This window comes from Cololabis saira, chromosome 16 (assembly GCF_033807715.1).
Source record: "Cololabis saira isolate AMF1-May2022 chromosome 16, fColSai1.1, whole genome shotgun sequence".
NCBI classification, from domain to species: domain Eukaryota; kingdom Metazoa; phylum Chordata; class Actinopteri; order Beloniformes; family Belonidae; genus Cololabis; species Cololabis saira.
The window spans coordinates 5,828,441-5,836,816 of record NC_084602.1 but is presented as its reverse complement, the minus strand read 5'-3'; positions in this window follow the sequence as shown (position 1 = coordinate 5,836,816).

The window sequence follows — 8,376 nt, the reverse complement described above, 5'->3', positions numbered from 1 at the left end:
CCGAGCCCTCTGTCAGGGACATCTTCAACTCCCACCTCCGAGGGAGCTTCTCTCGGATCCCGGGGGAGGCGGGGGACATCGAGTCCGAGTGGACCATGTTCTCTGCCTCCATTGTCGACGCGGCGGCTCGAAGTTGTGGACGCAAGGTCTCCGGTGCCTGTCGTGGCGGCAATCCTAGAACCCGGTGGTGGACACTGGAAGTACAGGATGCCGTCAGACTGAAGGAGTCCTACCGGGCTATGTTGGCTGGTGGGACTCCTGACGCAGTAGATAGGTACCGGCAGGCCAAGCAAGCCGCGGCTCGGGCAGTCCTGGAGGCAAAAACCCGGGTCTGGGAGGAGTTCGGGGAGGCCATGGAGGAAGACTTTCGGTCGGCCTCGAGGAAATTCTGGAGCACCGTTCGGTGCCTCAGAAGGGGGAAGCAGTACTCTGCCGGCACCGTTTATGGTGCGGGTGGGGAGCTGTTGACCTCGACTGGGGACATCGTCGGACGGTGGAAGGAATACTTTGAGGATCTCCTTAACCCGACTGACATGCCTTCCACTGAGGAAGCAGAGGGTTGGGGCTCGGAGGCGTGCTCATCCATCACCCAAGCCGAGGTCACTGAGGTGGTTCGTAAGCTCCTCAGTGGCCCCGGGGGTGGATGAGATTCGCCCTGAGTACCTCAAGTCTCTGGATGTCGTAGGGCTGTCTTGGTTGACACGCCTCTGCAACATTGCATGGAGGAAGGGGACAGTACCGCTGGAGTGGCAAACCGGGGTGGTTGTTCCCGGTACATGTTGGACTCCGGCAGGGCTGCCCTTTGTCACCGGTCCTGTTCATAATTTTTATGGACAGGATTTCTAGGCATAGCCAGGGGCCGGAGGGGATCCGGTTTGGGAACCTCAGGATTCCAGCTCTGCTTTTTGCAGATGATGTTGTCCTGTTGGCTTCATCGGAACGGGACCTTCAGCATGTGCTGGGGCGGTTTGCGGCCAAGTGCGACGCGGCAGGGATGAGAATCAGCACCTCCAAAACCGAGGCCATGGTTCTCCATCAGGAAAGGGTGGCGTGCCTTCTCCGGGTGGGTGGAGAAGTCCTGCCTCAGGTGGAGGAGTTCAAGTATCTCGGGATCTTGTTCATGAGTGAGGGAACGATGGAGCGGGAGATTGACAGACAGATCGGTGCAGCGTCTACAGTTATGCGGTCGATGTACCGGACCGTCGTGGTGAAGAAGGAGCTGAGTCAAAAGGCGAAGCTCTTGATTTACCGGTCAATCTACGCACCTACCCTCACCTATGGTCATGAACTTTGGGTAGTGACCGAAAGGACAAGATCACGGATACAAGCAAAAATCATCAAAACACCATTAAAACACTGTTAAAACAGCATTAAAAACATGATTTTACAAACTGACGGTAACAAACAGTAACTTGCGCTTCAAAAACGTATAATTTAGCCACTATAACCAAGAATAATATATACATAATAATAATGTCATATTCCATGTATATATCACGACAACGGATCCCATTGACTTTGCATGGTACAATATCCGTGGTGCCCACACGGAATTATACCACTTTCCGTGTTGGTACCACGGAAAATAGTGGTGAGAGGTCGTGGGCATTTCACGGATTTTTGTGAGATCAGGTTGTATTAGTCAGATATTATACACACACCTTTCTAAAATCATCTTTTTCAGTTTGTTTTTAAAACTACTTCTGCTTTCCAGTAATAAGAGCTGGGGTGGAAGCCTGTTCCTCTCTGCAACAGCTCTGTACAGAGCTGTTCTTCTACGTGTTAGTTCTCTGCAGCAGTCACAGCAACTCTGGACTCCCGTCCCCAAAATGCCCGTCTTAAATATCCCACTGAGCTACAGGGGACATGGTGGCAGAGGCCACTCAGAGACTCAAGAACGATGGAAGAGAAAACAAAAGAGCCACCAAAAAAGAAACTAGCAGGAATATTGGGAGAATCCAGCTGTTGCCTGATTTGGTTTTGTCTAAGTTTAAGCTGTGGCACAGATGGCCTCACATTTAGCTGTAGACTGCGTTGGTATGCAGAGGAGTGTTTTGTCAACATGCTCTGATCGTGTTGCTGCAGAACCAGCCCAGATCATAATTCCTGTGCCACGGTTCTCCACAGGATTCATGAAGTGTTTATATTGTTGCCAAACATGGTGCTGTGCATCACGGCCAAACATCTCTTTGGGTTTCATCTGTCCAGAGAGCATGGTTTCATAAGCCTTGTGGTTTGTTCAGATTCCTTGTACAAACCTAACCCGTGCTGCCATGTTGGTTATGGAGAAAAGAGGCTTTATCCTTGCTATCCTTCCAAAGAAGCAGTTCTTGTTCAGTCTTTTTCTTTAGATACAATTATGAACTTCTACATTTAACATGAAGGCTGTGATGTTTCAGGTGAAGATCTTTTTTTTTGGGGGGGGGGGGGGGGGGGGGGGGTTTATTAAACTTCTCTGAGCCTTCCGCAGTTCGATTGCAAAAGGACATCCATTCCTGAAGAGTTTGGCTATAATGTTGAATATTTTTCACCTGTGAATGCTGTGTGAATGAAGGATTAGTAGTAATAAAAGATAAGTAATTCCCAGAGTTCACTTTACTGGGGGAAAACATGTTTAAAATGGGGTTTACAAACAAAAATATTTACACAGTGCATGCAAAATGTAACGGGCACCTATTGCTGCTGTATGGGACTGTACACCAGTCACAACTTTCTGGCACAACGTCACAGACATTCTCTCCGAGCTTCTGGATTACAACATCCCACCGTCATCCTAACTCTGTCTTCTGGGAGATCTCTCTACAATAACACTGGATAACAACTTATATTGTCCAAATCATCGCCATGAAAACAATTCTCATGAATTGGAAAAATGCATTATCACCTTCTGGAAAAACGTATTAATCGATTTCATATGAATGGAAAAATCTCTCTCAATTAAAAACCAAACTTCCAATTTTGACCAAATCTGGAATACATTTCAACATCCTTGAATTTATGATACAAAAAATAAGAAAAAAGTTAATAATAAACCTGTACAATAAACTTCCCCCGACTTCGAGGTCGGGGGTGGTGCTGGGGCAGGTACAGGGTGCCCGCCATCATCTCGGTGCCCCGGTACCCAGGGCTTCCCTGGGACCGGCCCTGGGTACCAGGCCCTGGGTACCCGGTGGAGGGGCTCGCTATATTGACGTGCCCACTAACTCTGACCTACTTCCTTCCTCCACCCCCCACCTCATGCAAATACATCCATATAAATACTTGTTGGGCCATCCTGAGACGTCACAACCTGCACTACTTATAATGAACATAAAGATATAAAAGGAGGGCAACACGGTGGCTTAGTGGTTAGCACTGTTGCCTCACAGCAAGAAGATTCCCGGTTCGACTCCCTGGGCCTGCAGGGTCTGTTCTCCCCGTGCTTGCATGAGTTCCCTCCGGTTACTCCGTTTTCCTTCCACAGTCCAAAAACATGCTAGTAGGTTAATTGGTGATTCTAAATTGCCCGTAGGTGTGAGTGTGAGTGTGTCTGGTTGTTTGTCTGTATTTGTGGCCCTGTGATGGACTGGCGACCTGTCCAGGGTGTAACCCCCGCCTCTCACCTGAAAAGTAGCTGGGACAGACTCCAGCAGACCCCCGTGACCCTGCAAAAGGATATAGCGTGTATAGATAATGGATGGTTGGATATAAAAGGAGAAAAAAAAAATTAAATTAAAGCTGCAAGCAGCGATGAACCGGGCTCTCGCACCCTTGTGCACATTCAGGCTTCAGTGGAAGCTTGTATGACTTGCATGTAGATTTTTCAGACCTGGACATTTAGTGGATGACACCAGCCACGACTCTCTATATCAAACCATTCAAAAGTTATGGCATAAAGTAGGAACTGTCAGATATCGACCAATCAGAAGAAGGAGGCTCCGATTTTCGTGCATGTACGTCAAACCGTATTGTGGGGCTTGAAGCAAGTTTTCTAGGGGGCGCTGTTAACCCATTAATGCAAACCATTAAATATCAAATTTATCACCAGGCCTGGCTTGTGTGCAAAATTTGGTGACTTTTGGTGAAACTATCAAATATGGACCAATCAGATGAAGGGGGGGCGCGCTTTTTGGCCTCTATCGTCGCCACGGTAATGCTTTTGACTGAGAAAAGTAATGCGCATCGTCGCAGGATGGAGGATGGAGACGCACATTTTGATGTATAACACACCTGGGTGCACGTTACGGTTCGGGACGTATTAACTGCCGAAGGAACGGCATAAATTGCACCCAATGACACGATTAATTCAAAATGGCCGACTTACTGTTCGGCTTCGGCCATGGCACCAAGAGACTTTTCTTTAAGTTGCGATGATACAGGTGTGTACCGATTTTCGTGCATGTACGTCAAACCGTATTATGGGGCTTGAGGCACAAAGTTCTCAAGGGGGCGCTGTTGAGCCATTAGGCCACGCCCATTAATGCAAACCATTAAATATCACATTTTTCGCCAGGCCTGGCTTGGTGCAAAACTTGGTGACTTTTGGGGCACGTTTAGGGGGGCAAAAAGCCCTCATTTTGTCGGAAAAATAAAAACGAGAAAAATTCCTACAGATACAATAGGGCCTTTGCACTGTAAGAGCTCGGGCCCTAATAAAAGGTCAACTGGGATGGAGGGGGGGTAGCATTTGGACTTCCTGCTGGCAGGACCCGGGTGGTGGGTCTGTGTGCATGGGCCAGCCCCGGGGGGCCTCCTGTGGGTAAGGGTGTGGTGACGAGTCGCTGGCTAGGCCTGCCTTGATGTGCTGGCGGGTTCTGTGTGCTCAAATTAAAAAGCATATATATATGTGGCTTTTTTGTTTTACCAAACTTGGTATTAACAATTGAACCATTAAATATGCAGACAAGGAGGGAGTTGCTTTTCTATGCTTTTCTACGCTGATGTCGTTCCTCCTTGGACATGTACTGCATTAGTGCACACCTAAAGGCTCCAGACCAGCAACTATCCAGAACTCTGCTTTTGTGGAGCTGCTGGTGACCACTAATCAAGTGTAGTGGGTTATAAACACTTGGCTGCTAACCGGGTCATACCCGGTACAGGCCTGAGATCAGGCAGGGCATCAAGGGGGTTCATTCCAACTTACACCAGAAAGGTGTACTGCTGCTGTATTGGGTTTGATTAAATGAAATAAATAATGACAAAGTACAGTATATTATGTCATGTTTAGTTTCTTCGTGGGCGGTTGCATTTAACACATTTTAAGACTTCAACCCTCATAAAACCAAAACTTAGTCGAAGTACGATTTTCTATTACAACAAGTAGGTTATTACTCGTGTATTTTTGATCTCTGAAGTTTAGGAACAGCTAACTAGCTTCTACATCCATATCCAGCCTGAGCTTGGTTATTGTCAGGTTTGGCTGTATTCTTGTCATGACTCTGAAACGCTCTCACTAATTTGAGCCTTCGGTGCTTATTTTTAATGATTAGCTCGTATTATGAGCCACATGCATACACATAATGCGTGTTAGTGTTGTTTTTTTTAATGTTTATATTAACACTGACTGCAATGAGTAAATTACGGAGGAAAAAAGGTATAACTCGATGGTACAGTTTGCCTACAGGATGCAGGAATGGAAATTCAATCTGAATAACGACAGTGTTCTCCTTTAAATGTGAGGAGGAAATGCAAGAGATTTCTCTCCCCATTTCCTGTTGATTTTGTCACACAGTGAACAAATTAGCTTCTCATAGCATCTTAACTGCTCTTTAATCATGGAAAGTCTTTGCCCGTCCGTCTTTGTTTGCTGAGTACGGTTCCACGCCCTCCCTTGCTGCCTTGCTGGCTGCAGCTCAGTGAATGGGTAGCGGGAGGGGAAGCAATGGGCAAGCAGGCGGTGGAGGGTGGCTTTTATTTTTATTATTTTCCAAGATCCACTGAGGCTCCTTGGCCAGGGGAAGGAGGGCAAAGCTGGACAGTGACAGAGCCGAGGGCTGGGGGGGGGGTTGGGGGTCTAAGTAAACAGGCTTTTGGCCCTCAGCCCTCCTCAAGTGAGTTCTGAGGGGAACATCCTGCCCCTCGTTGGAACTTCCTCGGCCAGCTGAAGTGCTCCATTCATGGAGGTCTTGTGAAGGGGGCTTGTTTTCGCTGCTAAATGGATGTTTCTGTTTCAGAGGTGTTTGTGGTGCTGGCCGCTTTCCACCAACTCACCCCCCGACCTCCCCTTCTCTCCCCTCTCCTCTCGCCTTACACCACTCCGTCAACTGCTCCTATTGGTTCTAATAAGCTTCGCTCTGACCTTTTAATAGAATGTGATCAGAAAAGCAGGGGCTGGAGATGAGGAGTTGTGGTAGAAACGTACATACGATGGATCCTGAGGTCGGGAGGGAATTTTTTTTTTCTGTTGGTCAACCTACATGAAAGGGCAACACAGAGAGCAGATGCGTTTGTTTAGTGATTTTTTTTTTAAAATTCCGTCCAGGAGGAAGATTTTCTGTAAGATTCTCATGGCTCCACACAAGCTGCTGGAGAGCCCCTTAACCATGCTGAAAAGCTCAGCCATTTTTATCGCTGTCTGGCTTCATGTGCTGCCAGAAAGCACTTTAATTGTTTCCCATTCAGTCAAAGCCACAAAGCTCCATAGGTTCCAGTATACACAAACTGGAGCCCTTTTTTTGCAGACAACTGAAAATAATTGCACATTTCAGGCTGGCTTTGAAAATGCAGACTTGTGTGCGTTGCACAGTTTGAAGTTATTTTGGTGAGTCAACAGTCAGAGGAAAATAAATTATGGCTGCTGTCCGTGTCTGTTGCATAGCCAGCGTGCTAATGAGGCAGTAATGTGGTTGTTTCTGTTAATGCAGTCTTTCTGTGTGTAGATCTTTGTGGCTTTTTCAAAGCGATAGAAATCTATGGGGTCTGTGCATGAGATTGAAAGTGTGTGTGTGTGTGTGTGCGTGTGCATTGTTTTAGTGTAGAGATACCAAGTGCCTGAAACTGGACCTTGGTATGTTGTCACTGTAAGTGTGCCAAATCAGCGATTAACTGCACTCCCTCTGAGACAGGCGTGTAGCCGAGTGACATTCAGGAACAGGTGTGTGTAAAACAATCTGGTTTCCAGCACTTCTTAGAGAACGGCAGTCCCAATGAGCTGCAGGAATAGACCTGATGAGAGTTTGGGACCAGCAGAGTTGTTTGTTTCTTAGCTTGTGGAGGCCCTCTCAAGGCTCAGTCACATTGCATCACGGGGTTTTAAAGTTTTCTCTGTTTTGTTTGGGTTTTTTGATAATACAAAAGATAAGTGCAACTTGTAGAACCTTAAAATGCATCGTGAGGAAGAAAAGCAATGCAGATGAGCGCGTAAAATCGCAATAAGAGCGGACAATAATGGAGCCGAGGTCGCAAAAAAAGGTTGACTGCATAGTTTCTGCAGTCCTATAAGATTCTAATCTTGAAATTGCTTAATCTTGAGTAAGACATCAAAAATGATATGTACAGACTGTATGGTGATGCCCCCCGTGTGTTCTATGACTTGATGTGGCGGCATGAAGGAAATGCGTCATCAGCACGCACTGCAGCAAACATGCAAAACGTACCAAAAAACAAACCAATCTGTAATAGCTTTTATGTTTCCCAAAAGTCTTGCAAAGGGAGCCCGTGGTATACCGTAATGTGACCCGGGCTGCAGACACAAACATGGTGTGCCACAACTTGCAATTTGAATCCAACCCCAGTTCTCGAGGGCTGCTCGCCAGCATGTTCTAGTTGGTTTCCCTTTTCAACACACCTGATTCAGATTAAAAGAGTATCATCAGTCTGTTAATGACACATTCGTTTGGATCAGGTGTGTAATGAAGGGAAACACCTAAAACATGCAGGAAAGCATCCTCGGAGACGGTCATGTCCTGATGTAAAGATGTAAAGTGTATAGTGGTGTCCATGGCGGTGCACTTTTGCATTGGGCCAAAGGTGTGGTCATGGACACTTTTGTCATATCTCCAAAACTAATGACGTTTTGAGGCTGACATTTGAGAAACAAAATTCTCCTTAAATATTCACCCGTTGATTCAAGTTTGAAGTAAATCTGGCCACCTCGTCCACTTCCAGTACCCGGGCACTGGATCAAAGTTATGGGAAGTTATGTGTGCTTCATAACTCCAGGACTACTGTTTCCCAAGTTAGAAACTCTTGGATTTGGGTGAACCCTGAGTCGCAGGTCGAGTTGGCCCTGCAATCATTGCCAAAAACAATGGGGGGGACAATGTACATTAATGAACATTTAAAAAAATGTAAATGCACCCAATTGTACCCAAAAGGCTAATTTCCATTGGCAGCCCCCCTGTCAGAAGGAGCACAAGGCGTAGTAGTAAAGGCAAAAAAATGACAGTAAAAACAAAG